We start from the raw sequence: 19,238 nt of genomic DNA, 5'->3' as shown, positions 1-19,238 counted from the left end.
TCCCACATTGGAAATGAACAAAGGATGGAAAAATTCTTAGCCTATAAATAGAATATTTCCCTTTGGTTAAATGTATGTCAATCACCATAATACAAGTGGTGTACTAGAAAGCTATTAGCTATACTAGTAGAGAATTTAAAGGGAAATTCTCTTGGGGTATACTTTAGCTTTTGGGCATGTGTGAGAGTTAAATATTTTGTAGTGTGGTTGTAATAATTTTCCACATAGTAAATATTTTTTTTCTTGGTTGTTTTTTGACAACGCTTGTGGTTTTTCTCCATTTGGGAGTTTTCCACGTTAAATTATTGTGTTTTCTCTCTTTTATTTTTCAAGTATTTTTGTTAATGTTGCGATCTAAAGGGATTGTTGGATTACAAGGGGTTTATTTTCCCAACAGACCTAACCCCCAACATCTGAATGTGAGGACACTCGGGTGCAATTGGTTGAGATAGGATTGCTAAACTTCATTTTTCCCTTGGAGCTGGTGTTTACATTTTTTCCCATCGGAACCATCTTTGCTTCCAACATCATTCTTTATTCCCCCAGATTTCCTTTTATTTTCAGCTTTGGCCTTGCCCATATTAGTAACCCCATTTACATCCCGATCAGAGTGCCTTACTTCTTTCATAACCTCACATTTCCCATCGTCCTCCGTTGACGCCCTGGTAACCATTGATTCATTTACACCTGCCTCATTCTCAATGGCACCCAACAGCTCAGTTTCCAATGCAAGATCCGATTCATCCATAAGGTCATCTCTAGTAAAAATCACTTGCAAATAATCGTCCACAAATTTACCAACGTCGTCCTACGTCAATTTCCCTTCACCATCAATACCATTAGGTTCCATAGGTGGGTCCTCAATAGGAGGGTTCTCTGATGAAGGGTCTGCCTCATCCTTAAGTTTAACTGGAACCTTCGAAGTAGATTTTATAGCCCCAGAATCTAGATACATGAATTATCTATTCCTCGGTCGACCCCTCGGCTATTGAGACACCATTTTCAGCCAATCCCTATAATGCAGTTTTTTATTTTACTTGGAGTAAGTCCCTGAGTTGTGACCTAAGATACCACAACGAAAGCATAAATTGGGTAATCTTTCATATTTTACAGGGCAGACTCGCGGTTTACCACCTTGTGGGTCCGGGATTCGAAGAAAACGCTTTAGTGCAGTGTGGATATTAAGTTTGACCCTCATACGCAGTGTAACACCCCATAACCAGTTACAAAGATTAACCCGAATACTTGAGCGTACATTAGATTTTAATCATGTAGGGTAGAACAAAAACCCTAAACATGTGTGAAAAGTGAAATTAATTTAAATTTAAAACATACATCACTCAACACCTGGAAACAACCAACAAGAATATCAATCACAATATTTACACGATCGAATATCTTGAGATAAACGTCATTCACAATGCAAGGGTAATTTGAACATTTCATACTACATGCTTGTTCAATTCAAATTATTATTTTAAAGTTACCAATATTCATTATTACTCATTAATTATTGGTATGCAAAATTTCAGGTTAATCGAGTGTCAAACAGAGACCTAATTGAACATGCTCAACTTAGGGACTAAAATGAAAACTTTTCAAAATATGAAAATAAATCAAAAATTGTAAAATTTAATGTTCCAATATGAAATTATTATCATATAGAGTCATAAAACAAATTTTAACAAAATTCGAGTTGAAACCAAGATTTAATTACAAAATCATGTTTCTGGATTAAATTGAATATATTTTAAAGTTTAGAGACCATCCAAGGACTTAGGGAAATATTTAGGTCTTTAAAGTATGAAATTTTACCAATTTTCATCGAGCAAACAACTAAGTGATCGATCATTTTTCATGGGGGATCGATCATTTACAAAACAATGACTTTGGGATCGATCATTTGGGGAAGCGATCAATCCTTTTCCTTAAGGGATCGATCCTTTTCCTTAAGGAATCAATCTTTTTTTTATGAAAAATGCATAAAATGCATACTAATATACATGAACATGCATCCAATATGTCATGAAATCAATCCCAGGGTCTACGACCATGCTTGGACACCCTTAAACCATTTAGGACATGTTGTAATACATATGTAATCTGCTTCTTAACATCATTTAACATAACATACAAGTATTTATCATCCAAAGTCAAATATTTCATAGAAAGTTAACTTAAATGCAAGTCACTTAACCATTTTTGCAATATTAATCATTTCATGCTTCCTAAGAGTCTCACATATTATGTTATCCTATTATAACTTGTCTAGGTGATCAAAACATGTATTTAAGGCATAAATCCTACATTGACAAACTTAGACATACTTAGTAATAGGGCATATGTAATCCAACATCAAACTCACCATTTCCTTATTCATTCAAGATTCAAAGCATAGTATAAGTCATTATAGGTCACTTATTCACTAGCAAGGGTCACAAGAATAAATCAACATAAAGCTCAATTAAGGATCCCATATTGCCTCAAAATAAAACTAAGATTCAAATTAACTTTATAAAAGCTCCCTTGCATTGATCACCACCAAGTGTCTTGCCCCTCAATCTCTCGTGTCAAAAAGTAAAAATCTGAAAAATATTAAACAACAAGTGTGAGCTATAAAGCCTAGTGAATGACTAAACATTCAAATATGATGCACGTGCCAAGGCTAAAGAAAAGCATACCTACATTCCATGAAACCTTACTTGTTTTTACCTCAATGATCATACCTTAATGTCATACTTCAATGTTCACTTAATGCCACACAAACTCCATATTATAATTATGCTTTACATCATCATATACCTTGCAGCAAATCACAGGCACTCATGCACAATTACCTTTTCGGCAAAGTCACATATTCCACATACATTTTTTCAATTAAAGAACAATGACCTTTGTTCAAAATACAACTCACTCGCTGGATAAACGGACTCTATAAAATTCCCATTTTGTTTGTGGACTCACATAGGTCCAAAGCCACAAAATTACACAGCAAAGCTCAATGCCCAACCTTACCCCGTGACTTCTTGGAGCATAGCTCAACGCACCAACCTAACTCCATATAACCTGATCACACACACATATAAAACACATAGATTACTCTTTCATAGGCATGTCTTTCATAACCAAATGTTCCATTAAGAACAAATAGCCAATTAATCCGAGTTACCAAGAGCGTTTATCAATGATGCATAGTCTTTCAAATATATTGGTTCAAACTCATTTTGAAACACAATCACAATTGGTTGTTGTCGACACCGTTTTTCTCCTGGGCGGGGAAAAATTGATACCGACTTGGGGGTTTTTTCTTTGAAAAGGTTTTCGAAATGTGAGGAGTTGCCACCAATCATTTAAGGTGCGATTGGGACACCATAAAAACCAGGTATTTTAATAGAACATTTTTTTATGAAAAAATACCAAGTTTTAAGATCTGCGAAAATCCAGAAATTGGGTTCGGGAGTCAGTTACGCGTGGGGAAGGATTAGCGACCCCACAAGCACCCAAAAATTGGTACCTAGTTGATTACCCTATATTTAAAATCAAAAATTTTGAGTTCGAACGTTACTTAGTTTAAAAATCATTAAGGATGCAAAGTTGAAAAATGTATTTGTTTATTAAAGTCGATAGCATTCGTCCCTAGCATAAACGCAATAGATCAACTATTGTGCTTGTTAACCGAATATTGTCTCGTTTTTAGAAAATCATGATGCGGTTTTGAAAAGGATGTTGACTTATTTCGGGAATCACCAATATCACCCCCTGAGCATATTTGCGGGAGATATACTATTAATTCCCTAATAAGTGAATATTACCTTAGGGTAAAAAATAAAATGCAATCAAACAAATTTTATTTATCCTAATTAAACTAAGAGTAAATTAATGATTTTTATAAATTAAAGTGTCAAATTATGAAAATTTAAGAACCTAAAGGCACAGACCTAGAAGTGTAGGTTCTAATATTAACCCTATTTGATTTTTAAACCAATTATTGAAGCGAATAACTGAGGTGGTCCCTTGAGTACTTACGCGAGGGCCGACTCGAATTATTCCCTAAATTAAGGGACTACATTGAAATCTAGCTTAAAGTAGAGGCTCTATTTAACCTATTTAATTATGTCACTCTTAAAGTCTAATTGAAGTTTGGGGACTAAAAGGTCAAAGGACTAAAAATATCAATTTCTAAAAACCTAAAAGAATAGGGACCTAAATCAATAATTTCTAAAGTTGGGGACTAATTAATAAACCAAAAAATCTTATTATTATTTAAATTATGGTATTAAAAGGGAATTAAACCTAATTTTTAAGAAAAAATTAATTATTAATAAATTTTAAAAAATCGAGCAATCGATTTGAGTAATCAGACATCTTATGCGAAAACTTGACTCGAATTACTCCCTAATTAAACTAGAGTGTCATCCTAATATATAAGTTTGATTTTGAAAGTTAACCTAATTTAAAAACTAAATCTAAGGATTTAAATATTATATATCAAAACAATTAATAAATCTAATTAAAATAATAAATAACAAAAAATAGGAAAAAATACAACAAGAAATAAATAAAATAAACATACATACAAGGATCTAATTGCATGAATATTAAATTACTAAACTAAAAGGGAATAAATTAAAAATATAATGGGGCTAAATTGAAACATGTTGAATTTTGAAGGCTAAATCGAAATAAAATAAAAATAAATAGATTAGGGGTTAAAATATAATGCACGCGGAAAATAAAGGGACCTAAATATAATAAACCAGTTTATTTAAGCCTAAAAATAATATGTTAAATTAAAATCGATAAATTACAGAATTGGTCCACGCAAATTAAAAAAATTAAAAGGTCACTACACATAACTACAATGCAAAAACACGGCTAACTTACAGGAACTAAACAATAATTTCTCCAAAATAATAGAAAAGCATGCGAAAAAAAGGAAAATTACAATTTTGAACCTTGTAGGACTAGAATGAAAAAACATGCTGAAATACTAGGGACTAAAGCGAGAATAAACCAAAAATAACAAATCATGCACATAAAAAGCAAAATAGCAGTTGTTCTCCCTGCTGGGACCAAACTGCAAAAACGTGAGCAATGTTCAAGGGTTTAAACGCGATTATCCCTTAAAGTTTCCTTATATATACCAACTTAGTTTTTTTTTTCATTGCACCCGAAAGTTAGGAAAAAAACAAAAAAAAAGTTTAAAATGTTCTCCCCTTCCCACTGTCGGCTGCCTTGAAACTCCTCCGGCTGCCGTTCGGCCACCGCACACGTCGGTTGGAAAAACCAAAACACTCCCAAAAACTCACCGAACCTAAATCTACCCACCTTGAGTCTAGCCTAAGGCTAAAAATCACTGAAAACCCCCTTTAAACACTCGAATCCGGCCTAAGACTCCTCAGCTACTCAGACTCCGACGATGCTCCTCTTACTCAGGTGACCCTTAGCACTAACACTCTTTTATTTTTCGTAATTTTTGTTGTATAAAAATGGTTGATTTCTACTGTTAAAAGCTTTGTTTTTTTATTACTTGAGATATGTCGATATTTTTGAAATGAAACTAAAAGGGAAAGGACCTTATTCGGATCTAAAAAAACTCCTCTTGGCATGATTCAAACCCAAAAGCATACAAAAAATAACAAATAAAAACACACAAAGTAGAAAAACCAAGAAAGCTATGCGAATATTTAAAAAAAAAAGACAGATAACCTCATAAAACTGTAATTTATTGCTTCAGGAAAAAATGATATTATAGTGTTTTTTTCTGTATCTAGATAGTATTTTCGGACCCTTTTACAGTGTTTAATTCATGGGTCTTATGCCCATTTTTATAGAAAAATGAATTCATTGTTATTTTGTTTGCTTGTATTTGTTTCTGCAATGGCGTTGATTGGGGAAACCGGTGTGCATGGGTGGTTTTGCTGAGATTGGTGTAGAGACAGGTGGTTACTGGTTAGGGTAGAGGAATGTGCATGTTGATTGGGGGAGTGGGTAGCTACCTATATAGGTTAGACTCGGGTATGGTCTTAGTTGGGCCCCGGGTCGGGTTTTGGGTCTGGTTAAGCCTAGTTGGGTTTTGGGGTTTTATTTGGGTTTTAATTGGTTTGGGCTTGGTAAAAGAGTTTGGGTCTAATTGTAAATAACATGAAAAATGGTGCTCATGGCTGCCCGGCTTTGATCATTGTTGTGAAATGGGAATTAAGGTAAGATAATAGAGCGCCATTTTTAGCTCAATCTCTACTCTTCAAGTCACTGGTTCTTCTCATCGTGATATTTCTACTTGAAATGTTGATCCCTCAAGTGAGGCGTCACTGATTCGAAGTGTTGTGACTCCAGCGATAGGTCGAACAAGTTCTTCTCATTATGAACTTCTCCTCCCTCTGTCGGATGAGTTATTCTCATTAGGAACTCTCTATTAGAAATGTTAATCCCTCAAACGAGGCGTTGTTGATTCGAAGTGTTGTGAATCTAGCAATAGTTCAAACAAGTTCTTCTCATTATGAACATCTTCTCCTTTTATCGAATAAGTTCTTCTCATTATGAACTCTCCATTGGAAATGTATTCGAAGTTCTTCTCATTATGAACTTTTTCTCCCTCTTTCGGATGAATTTTTCTCATTATGAACTCTCCATTGGAAATGTTAATCCCTCAAGCGAGGCATTGCTGATTCTAAGGGTTGTGAATCGAGTAATAGGTCGAACAATTTCTTCTCATTATGAACTTCTTGTCCCTCTGTCGGATGAGTTCTTCTCATTATGAACTCTCTATTGGAAATATTAATACCTCAAGGAAGGCGTTGTTGATTCGAAGTGTTGTGAATTGAATAATAGGTCGAACAATTTCTTCTCATTATGAACTTCTTATCCCTCTACCGGATGAGTTCCTCTCATTATGAACTCTCTATTGGAAATGTTAATCCCTCAAGCAAGGCATTACTGATTCGAAGTGTTGTGAATCGAAATAATAAGTCGAACAAGTTCTTATCATTATGAACTTCTTCTCCCTCTATCAGATAAGTTCTTCTCATTATGAACTCTCATTTGGAAATATCAATCCCTTGAGCGAGGCGTTGCTGATTTGAAGTGTTGTGAATCTAACAATAGGTTGAACAAGTTCTTCACATTATGAACTTCCTCTCCGTCTGTCGGATGAGCTCTTCTCATTATGAACTCTCCATTAGAAATGTTGATTGATTCATATTCTCTTTAAAGATATTTAAACCTGCAAAAGATTATCATGTGTCAGTGATTTGGTGTTTGAAGTACCCGATGGTATTGACCTAAAGGTCTTCAAATTTACTGCAATCCATGAAATATATTGGACCGATTCTTTGCTGAAGCTGTGAAATGAATCTTTGTTGACTCCCTGAATTCCTGTCAGATATTCAAAACTTTTTGTAAAATGAATGTGTATGCTTTTATTCAGTAAATGCTTGAGTATGCATGATGTGATTTTTAATTTTTGGATTTTAAGGTCTCGTTAGCCTTTGTTTTCCTTTATTTATCCTCGTTGGGTCATTTGTCTTCGCTAACTCATTGTCTGATTCATAATCCTTTTCATTATTTTCTATATTATTTGGGATGTTGTCATTTCTTATCTCGCCCTTTTAATAATCACTTGCTTTAATGAGTGCAAATCTCGACATGATGGATGGCCTCAGATTCCCAGTATTTTATTAGGATAATTATGATACGCATAAATGAGTGATTTAAAGATTGAAATGATAATCATGAATTTCATTGATGAAATGTAAGTGTTACACAAAGTCATGGCAATAAAAAGAATTGAACAAAGATTCTAGAAGAAAAAGAATATGTCATAATGAATTCTAGCACAAGTGTTCCTAAATCAATTAATTTGACATTCCGAGGTGATCCTTTGTCTGGGAGATCTCAAGGTGGCAGAGCTATTTGCAGATGTGATATCCTTTGTGAGCTACTAGTCTTTCGACGGGGTTTATTTGTCGGATGCCTCAACAACAAAATGTATTTGAGCCACCTTTTTCAGGTTTTCAACTCAAATCCTTCACTGGGTTTCAAGGCTCCCTTTTCGGGTTTTGACGTTGAACCTCTCCATTTTTTCTTTTTTTTCTTTTTTTTCTATTCTTTTTCTTTTTTCTTTTTTTTTTCCTTTTTACCTCTTGGGTGTAATACTTCTTGAAAGTCTTAATTTATTGGATTTTTCAGTACTCTTCCGTCCATCTCTGCCAAAATTAAAGCTCCCCCGGAGAAGGCCTTTTTGACAATGTAGGGCCCTTCCCAATTGGGCATCTATTTCCCGCGAAAATCTTTCTATATCGGCAAATTCTGTTTAAGTACTAGATCCCCTCTCGGAACTTTCTTGGGCGCACTTTCTTATTGTGGGTTCTCATCATCCTCTTTTAGTACATTTTCCCATGACATATAGCATTCAACCTTTTCTCTTCAATAAGATTCAGTTGATCATGTAATACCCCAAAAATTCAAATAATGATCAAAATGAAAATTTGTAAAGTTTGATGGTCAAAATATAAAATTGGAAAAAAGTTTGAGGAATTAAGTGATAAATTTCCTAAAAAGAATTTTATTCCATAAATAGATGGTTTACTCTTAAAAGTGGAGTTTTATGGAAAACATACTTTTGGAATTTAAATTTTAGTATAGAAAAATTAGAAAGGGTTAAAGCCGGTAAGGAATGGGAACTTTACAAAAATTTGAAGGATGTTATAAAATGGTTGGAAATATTATTTTAATATTTTGGATCAGAGAAATTTGGTTTGGAAAGGTGCAATTTTCAGATTTAAACGAAACAGTAGAATTAGTGACTAAAATGCAAGTTTTGAAAATTCATGGGCAATTTCGTGAGTCAAAGCCAAAATAATTCATCTTTGACTTTGAAAGATATTATGGATCAGGTGGCTTGGTTTTATGGTGAATAGGATGATTCATTAAGGGAAAAAATGGAATTTCTTATTGAATGGAATAAAAAAATATCATTATAATATATATTGCCATGTGATAGATTTATTTATCATTAAATATCAATCATGGATAAGCATTTCCAGCTTCTTCTTCCTCCAAGGGCCGGCACTTTCAAGCAAGAAAGGTAAACATTTTTAGTTTGAATTTTGAAGCTATTTCTTGAGAATTGGACTCGGTGTGGTTAGGAAAAATGTTCTACGTTCAATGCTCTACATTTTGACATGAATATTACTAGGGTTCATGTTCAAGTTCATCTTGAGTTGATGAAGGGGATGCTGATTTCTTGTGTTTTATGGGTTATGAAGAGTTAAGTGATTTTAAGGAATTGGTTGTAAGAATTGATGAAGAAACTAGGGATGAGGTTAAAGAAAACAGTTTATATTTTGAATTTTTCAGTGGGTTTGGAAATTTACCAGAAATTATATAAAAATAATTTGGAGGTTATTTTATATATTATGTTCATATATTGATCTAGTTCTGTTTAAAATAAACGGTGATCAATTTCAAGGTGTATAACAAGAGATATGAATTTTTAACCAAGGAAAGGTCAGAAAAATCGGAAAGCAGATTCTGCAAAACAGATTTTGTTGATCAACTTTGAAAATTCACCATAAATTGTACGGAATGAATTAGAAGTAGTTATTTATATGGATAGATTTGTATTTGAGTCTAGTTTTCAACAGAAGAAATGGATCTGAATTCCAGTTTGTATATAAATACATCATAATGATTCTTTAAAGGTAGTGGGAATTGTCTGAATATGGAAAATTAATGGGTTGTTGTGTAAGTGTTTTATAATTGATGTATTATGCTAGAAATTGTTGTTTTGGAATTTAAATGAGTGTTAGATGTGAAATATGACTATTTTGGAAGTTTGAAAAGTTTGGTGATTTAAGTACAACATTTGAATAGTTGGGAACTTAAATGTAATTGTACCTTTGTAAAAGCATTTGAATGGTAATAATTTCAATGCTGGAATTTTTAGTATTAAGAATTTAAGTGGTAAAATGGTGAAGGACCATTTTGAGTAAATTGAAAATTTTGGTTTCAATATTAAAAAGAATTAATAAGTGTTAAAGTAATTGGTGGTGAATAGTTTGAAGTATGATTATGGAATTTATTTTGGGATATGTTTATGTAAGTACAATACTAACATATGTATGGTTATAAATTTTTTATTTATACAGATCATGATTGATTTGCGATTGAAGCAAGTCAAGTATAAGAAAAGGATTATTGTGAACAATAGTGAGGCACAGATTTTTGAAATATATAAAGTGTCAAGGTGAGTGCAATACATGCATGAAATTATACATGGATGTTTTATACATCATTAGGAAGACTTGCGATAAGTCGACCTTGTTTATGTTGACATGATATTTATGTCATTTATCATATATTTGATATATTCTAAATATGTCAAAGGTTGAAAATAAAATGCATTGATCACTGATTTTTGCATATGATGTTATCACGAACATATATGATTTTTACCATGAATGTTATTTCGGGTATGAACTGCCCAATGTTAAATATTGATAATATACTTTGCCATGGAGGAATCGAATAAGATAGACTATATGCCCAAGTAAGTCATTGAGGGACAGGGTATAGTTGGCATGCCATAGAGTATAGCAGCTAGAGGTTTATAATAGCACTATAGTGTGAAAGGGCACTAAGTGCGGGGAAGGTGGATACGACCTTATGTATCATGTCTGAATTAGCACTATAGCGTAAGCTTAGTGTAGGTGGTGGGCACGACCTTATGTGTGTTGTCCAGATTAGCACTATGGCGCAAGCTTAGTGCAGGTTTAGCACTACGGTGCAGATATTTGACTCGAATACCCAAGGTCCTCAAGGTTTAATATTGGGCTATGGACTATGGTATATGGTTATGGAATAATGGCAAGTGTATTGGTAAAATAAGCTTACGAGCTTATGGGAATAAATGGTAAGTATGTTGGTAAAATAAGCTTACGAGCTTATGGGATAAATGGTAAATATTTTGAAAAGAAATTTTATATTATTTTGATCATGGTAAAATATTGGACATGCTAGTAACGTGATAAAATGGCATTTTGAATTTGACATTCAAAATCTTGCATGAATTGTATTGCACTGTATATTATTTTAATTGCCTCACTAAGTTTATACTTAGCGTGTGATGATTTTCAAGCGTAGGTAAAAAGCCAATAGTGGAGTAAAGAAATCAAAACAACATCAAGCATCGAGGAGTATATTTCAATATCAGTAAGACATCCTATAATGGAATTTTGATATAAATAGTGGCATGTAATTAATAATATTCAATTTGATTTGTTGAACAAATTTGAAAACAAAATGGTAACCTTATAGTGAAGAAAGGTTAAGTTTTTATGAGTTTTATATATTTTTCGGAAATTACTTTGCAGTGCATCGATGCACATTTTAATTCGATGTTTTTGTGCATCGATGCACTGTTCACGTACTGTAGTAGTGCATCGGTACACTGTTTACTGTTCACGGTACTATTCACTATTCATAAAAAATATTTTACCTTAAATTTGTTATAATGAAGCATAATTCATATGATATGATATTTTTATAATATCATTTACCATTTTAAGAAAATAAAATTTAAATCACTTTTGGTTTGAAAATGGTTTTCAGAAATTCGGGTGACATTTATAATCTGTATAGGTATAATTATACGGGTTATGGGTGTTACATTTATTGGCATTAGAGCTACAGGTTTAGCCGATTCTAGGACTAAACCGAGTTTGTTTTGAGTTAAAAAGGTGTATACATGCCATTAGGATGTAAAAAATTACTGATAGTTGTATATATATTGTGATGATGCTTATAAGGAGTAAAGTTACTCTTTACTATATTATGATGATTCTGACTATGTTCAGATGTTGGAACTAAAGATAAAGGTAGAAAATTGAAAATGTTGAAAAGAAGGTCGAGGTTAAAATCGACAAAAAGGGACCGACATGACTTATGTAAAACACCTTAGAAGGGTGGAAGTTATAAGGGATTTTTCTCCATGTTGTTGAAGATTCTGAATGGAAGAATTGATTAATTAAAAAGTTTGAACGACTTACAAGAAAAGTCGAATTGGATGGGGATCCATAGGAGATTTCTGAATCTAGTGATGATTCTAAGGTTTCTCCAGGTAAGCTTAAATAAGTGAGAAATATTTAAGCTAAGCATTAAATTGTTTAAAGCATTGTTGATTTGAGTAAGAGGAAATAAATAGCGGTAATAAGTTTTCCGCTAAAAGTTTACATAAAGCTGAGTTATTACTGAATCAAATGATTATGAGTTGGATTGAGAATATATATCAAATCCATAAAACTGAATAGAGTTACCTTACGAAGGCAAATTTGCGAAAATGGATTGTCTAATATTCCATGTGCAATGAAAATATTGTTTAGATTGAGATGGATTCTCAATAACTTGAAAAGTGTCAAGTTCGTAATGATAAAAAAAAGAAGTAAATTTGTTTACTATTGTGATTTTATCATTAACTGATATAAAGTTATTGCTAGAAATTTATCACGTTTTCTTATTGAACGATGTGAATATTGAGACTTTCATTTGAGATTGAAAATGTTTCAACTGTTCGAAAATATTATCTTTGGATCTGGAAAAGTTATACAAATTTCCTTAAGAATGAAATAAGGAATTCCAAAGTAGAAATATTCAATTCTACTTGATATCGAGTGATATTATAGTGGAAGACCCATATGTCACGGTCATGATACAAGTGTTAGACGGACCAATAGTAAAAGTTCGATAAAGATTCATAAGCTTATGTTATTGATGAATCCGATGGGATTATCATTAATGAGTTTAGATCATTTTGATCATGAGTGGTTGTCTCTGCATTAAGGTTGGGTTAATAGTCGCAAGAAGCGATTAATTTAAAAAAATGCAGAGAAATTGGAGATTTTAATGATTGATGAAAAAGGTGAAATCATGAATAAGTGATATCAGCAATGATTACGATTATTGGTTGCGATTAAGAGGATGTAAAAAGGATGCATAGCTTTTATAGCTAAAGTGATAGTTACTTAAGTAACTGAAGTAAGATCATATGATATTTCCATAACTTGGGAATTTTCATATATCTTTTTAGATTTATTATTTGGGTTACCTCCAGATTGAGAGGTGGAATTCAATATTAATGGTTAACAAGGCGTTAATCTTGTATTTAAGGGTTCTTATTGAATAATTGTGATTGAGTTAAGAGAATAAAGAACCAATTGCAAGAGCTCCTAAATTTAGGATACAATAGACCGAGTATTTTATCTTGGGGTAAACCAGTGTTGTTTATAAAATATGGATATATGTAATTATGCATAGATTATCGATAATTAATCAGAGTAACTATCAAGAACAAGTATCATCTTCAGAGGATTGATGACTTGTTTGATTTTCTTAAGGAAGATGTTTTAAGGATAGTTTTCAGAATATGGTATAGACACTACTAGTTCGTAGTAATGTTGATTGGTTTGAAAAGTGCTCTAGCAGCATTCATGGATTTTGATGAATCGATTATTTCAATTTTACTTGGATTAATTTGAGGTGGTATGTATTGATAACATTCTGGTATACTCGAATACAAAGATAGAGCATGATGTTTATCTTCGTATTGTGCTCGAGGTACTTAAGGATAAAAAGTTATATGCTAAACTGTCAAAGTGTGAATTTTGGCTATCAGAAGTTGATTTTCTTAGTCTTGTTGTCTCAGCATATGGCATAAGAGCTAAAAAAATATATTATATAAAAAAGAGAAGAAAAAGAAAAAAGAAAACGAAGAAGAAAAAATAGAAAAGAAAAGAAAAAAATGAGAGATGATAAAAAAATAATATTTCACTTGTGAAAAAAATGAGAGACTAAAAGACTTTGAAGTCAACTCTGATGGTGTCTATTTTATCGAGGAAGAATTTGTATTCCTCATAATGACGGATTGAAGAAAGATATTCTTTCTCAGGTATAGTATTGTTCACTGACTATGCATACAAGTGGGAACAAAATGTATCAGGATGTAAAGAGTCATTTTGGTGGTCGTGTATAAAAAGAAACATTATTGAGTTTGTGGCTACATGTTTGACATGTCAACAAGTAAAAGTTGAGCATAAAGTGCTTTCATAATTGTTTCAACTGATTTCTATTCCAGAGTGGAAGTGGTAAAGAGTCATTATGGATTTTGTTACAGTGTTACCTTTGACATCAAATAAAAAGGATTCCATATGGGTGATAGTGACCGGTTAATTAAATCGGCACATTTCATTTCGATGTGAATGGACTATGCATTGGATAAATATACAGAGTTGTATATCAAGGAGATAGTTCGAATACATGGAATGCCAGTATCCATTTTATCTGACAGGGATCCAAAGTCCACTTTAAGACTTTGGAAATATTTGCATAAAGTGTTGGGTATTTGATTTAATTTCAGTATGATTTTTCATCCACAGACGATTGGTAAGTCAAAAAGTAATATTCAGATATTATAAGATATGTTGAGTGCATGTGTGATTGATTCCAAGGAATCAGGGGAAAAGAAAAGTATTTGCCTTTAGTAGAATTTTTCTACAATAATAGTTATCAACTGAGTATCAAGATGGCTCAGTATGAAACTTTATGTGGTAGAAAATACCGAATACCATTGAATGGGTTCAAGTAAAAGATTGAAATCTTGTTGGCCCAGATTTATTGAAAGAGCGTGAGGATAAAGTAAAAATAATCTCAAGGTGGCATTTGATTGATAAAAGTCTTATGCAGACTTGAAGCGAAAAGAAATTGAATTTCATGAAGGTGATAAAGTTTTTCTTAAGGTATCGCCTTGGAAAAAAAAAGATTTTGCGCTCGAAACAAAAAGGAAAACTAAGTCTAAGATTCATTGGACCTTATGAGATATTAAAAAGAGTTAGATTGATGGCTTATCAGTTAACATTAACTCTGGAGTTAATTGAGATCCAGAGTTGGACAAAGTACACAATGTTTTTCATATGTCGATGCTTAGAAAGTATCGATCAAATCTTTCATTTTTCATTTCATTAGAGGAAATTGAGATCTGACCATATTTGACTTATGAAAAAGAACCAATAAGGATCTTAACTCGAGAAATCAAAGAACTACGTAACAAGTTGATTCCTCTAGTCAAAGTGATTTAGAAAAATCATAATGTCGAGGACGTTACTTGGGAAAGAGAGGATGATATGAAAATGTGTACATATTTTCATATCAGGTTGAAGAATTGGATTAAACAGGTTTAAAAATCTAATGATTTGCATGATCTTTACAAAATTCTCAAATTAAAGAGGAAAAATCGAAATTCAAGAAGTTGGCAAGACTAGAAGAGGTTTTCGCATAAGGCGAGGGGGACATGTCTTACCAGTTCGTATAACCTTAAATTAGGGTTATGAATCTACAATGGAAAGTGCAATCCTTATAAAAGGGGAGTTAGGCTTTTCATGGAAAGTTTTAAAATTTGAGGATGAATTTTCTTAAGGAGGGGAGAATTATAATACCCAAAAATTCAAATAATGATCAAAATGAAAATTTGGAAAGTTTCATGGTCAAAATAGAAAATTGGGAAAAATTTGAGGAATTAAGTGATAAATTTCCTAAAAGAATTTTATTCCATAAATACATGGTTTACTCTTAAAAGTGGAGTTTTATGGAAATCATACTTTTGGAATTTGAATTTTAGTAAAGAAAAATTAGAAAGGGTTAAAGCCGGTAAGGAATCGATAATTTCATATCGAATGGGAACTTTACAAAAATTTGAAGGATATTATAAAATGTTTGGAAATATTATTTTAATATTTTGGATCATAGAAATTTGGTTTGGAAAGGTGCAATTTTCAGATTTAAACGAAACAATAGAATTTAGTGACTAAAATGCAAGTTTTGAAAATTCATGGGCAATTTCGTGAGTCAAAGCCAAAATAATTCATCTTTGACTTTGAAAGATATTATGGATCAGGTGGCTTGGTTTTATGGTGAATAGGAAGATTCATTAAGGGAAAAAATGGAATTTCTTATTGAATGGAATAAAAAATGTCATTATAATATATATTGCCATGTGATAGATTTATTTATCATTAAATATCAATCATGGATGAGCATTTCCAGCTTATTCTTCCTCCAAGGGCCGGCACTTTCAAGCAAGAAAGGTAAACATTTTTAGTTTGAATTTTGAAGCTATTTCTTGAGAATTAGACTTGGTGTGGTTAGGAAAAATGTTCTACGTTCAATGCTCTACATTTTGACATGAATATTACTAGGGTTCATGTTCAAGTTCATCTTGAGTTGATGAAGGGGATGTTGATTTCTTGTGTTTTATGGGTTATGAAGAGTTATGTGATTTTAAGGAATTGGTTGTAAGAATTGATGAAGAAACTAGGGATGAGGTTAAAGAAGACAGTTTATATTTTGAATTTTTCAGTGGGTTTGGAAATTTACCAGAAATTATATAAAAATAATTTGGAGGTTATTTTTATATATTATGTTCATATATTGATCTAGTTCTGTTTAAAACAAACGGGGATCAATTTCAAGGTGTATACCAAGAGATATGAATTTTTAACCAATGAAATGTGAGAAAAATCGGACAGCGGATTCTGCAAAATAGATTCGGTTGATCAACTTTGAAAATTCACCATAAATTGTACGGAATGAATTAGAAGTAGTTATTTATATGGATAGATTCTTATTTTAGTCTAGTTTTCAACAGAAGAAACGGATCTGAATTCCAGTGTGTATATCAATACATCATAATGATTCTTTAAAGGTAGTGGGAATTGTCTGAATATGGAAAATTAATGGGTTGTTGTGTAAGTGTTTTATAATTGATGTATTATGATGGAAATTATTGTTTTGGAATTTAAATGAGTGTTAGATATGAAATATGACTATTTTGGAAGTTTGAAAAGTTTGGTGATTTAAGTACAACATTTGAATAGTTGGGTACTTAAATGTAATTGTACATTTGTAAAAGCATTTGAATGGTAATAATTTCAATGCTGGAATTTTTAGTATTAAGAATTTAAGTAGTAAAATGGTGAAGTACCATTTTGAGTAAATTGAAAAAGTTGGTTTCAATATTAAAAAGAATTAATAAGTATTAAAGTAATTGGTGGTGAATAGCTTGAAGTATGATTATGGAATTTATTTTGTGATATATTTATGTTAGTACAATACTAACATATGTATCGTTATAAATTTGTGATTTATACAGATCATGATTGATTTGCGATTGAAGCAAGTCAAGTATAAGAAAAGGATTATTGTGGAAATAGTGAGGCACATATTTTTGAAAGATATAAAGTGTCAAGGTGAGTGCAATACATGCATGAAATTATACATGGATGTTTTATACATCATTAGGAAGACTTGCGATAAGTCGACCTTGTTTATGTTGACATGATATTTATGTCATTTATCATATATTTGATATATTCTAAATATGTAAAAGGTTGAAAATAAAATGCATTGATCACTGATTTTTGCATATGATGTTATCATGAACATATATGATTTTTACCATGAATGTTATTTCGGGTATGAACTGCCCAATGTTAAATATTGATAATATACTTTGCCATGGAGGAATCGAATAAGATAGACTATATGCCCAAGTAAGTCATTGAGAGACAGGGTATGGTTGGCATGCCATAGAGTATAGCAGCTAGAGGTTTATAATAGCACTATTGTGTGAAAGGGCACTAAGTGCGGGGAAGGTGGATACGACCTTATGTATCATGTCCGAATTAGCACTATAGCGTAAGCTTAGTGTAGGTGGTGGGCACGACGTTATGTGTGTTGTCCAGATTAGCACTATGGCGTAAGCTTAGTCCAGGTTTAGCACTATGGTGCAGGTATTTTACTCGAATACTCAGGGGCCTCAAGGTTTAATATTGGGCTATGGTATATGGTTATGGAATAATGGCAAGTGTATTGGTAAAATAATCTTACGAGCTTATGGGAATAAATGGTAAGTATGTTGGTAAAATAAGCTTACGAGCTTATGGAATAAATGGTAAGTATGTCATTAAAATAAGCTTAGGAGCTTATGGGATAAATGGTAAATATTTTGAAAAGAAATTTTATATTATTTTGATCATGGTAAAATATTGGACATGCTAGTAACATGATAAAATGGCATTTTGAATTTGACATTCAAAATCATGCATGAATTGTATTGCACTGTATATTGTTTTAATTGCCTCACTAAGTTTATACTTAGCGTGTGATGATTTTCACGCGTAGGTAAAAAGCCAATAGTGGAGTAAAAAAATCAGAACAACATCAAGCATCGAGGAGTATATTTCAATATCAGTAAGACATCCTATAATGGAATTTTGATATAAATAGTGGCATGTAATTAATAATATTCAATTTGATTTGTTGAACAAATTTGAATACAAAATGGTAACCTTATAGTGAAGAAATGTTAAGTTTTTATGAGTTTTTCGGAAATTACTGTAGCAATGCATCGATGTACATTTTTAATTTAATGTTTTTGTGCATCGATACACTGTTCATGTTACTGTAGCAGTGCATCGATACAGTGTTCACTGTTCACGGTACTCTTCACTATTCATGAAAAAATATTTTACCTTAAATTTGTTATAATGAAGCATAATATATATGATATGATATTTTTATAATATCATTTACCATTTTAAGAAAATAAATTTTAAATCACTTTTGGTTTGAAAATGGTTTTTAGAAATTCGGGTGACACTTATAATCTGTATAGGTATAATTATACGAGTTATGGGTGTTACATATCAAGGTTAGACTGAATCCATATTTTTCGTCCAATTCTACTTATTTCAAGACTCAAATTGATGGAATCTCAACCTCAATAGGTACGACTGCCTCTGATCCATATACCATAGAGAAGGGTGTTGCCCTTGTCGATATACACACATTAGTCCTATATCCATATAGGGCAAAGGGTAATTTCACATGCCAATCTCTGTAAGTTTATGCGGTCTTTGTGATGATCCTTTTGATGTTCTTGTTCATCGCTTCTACTGTCCCATTCATTTTTTGGCGGCAGGTCACAGAGTTGGCATGCTTTATCTTGAAATACGCATAGAGTTCGTCAATCATCTTGTTGTTCAGATTAGTAGCATTATCAATGATGGTTCTTTCTGGCAATCCATATCAACATATTATTTCCCTCTTTATGAATCTGCAAACTATAGATCTCGTGATATTAAAATAGGAAGCAACCTCTACCCACTTTGTGAAATAATCGATTGCCACTA

This window comes from Hibiscus syriacus, unplaced genomic scaffold (assembly GCF_006381635.1).
Source record: "Hibiscus syriacus cultivar Baekdansim isolate YM2019G1 unplaced genomic scaffold, ASM638163v2 tig00014444_pilon, whole genome shotgun sequence".
Taxonomy (NCBI): domain Eukaryota; kingdom Viridiplantae; phylum Streptophyta; class Magnoliopsida; order Malvales; family Malvaceae; genus Hibiscus; species Hibiscus syriacus.
Note: the sequence above shows the minus strand (reverse complement) of the source record.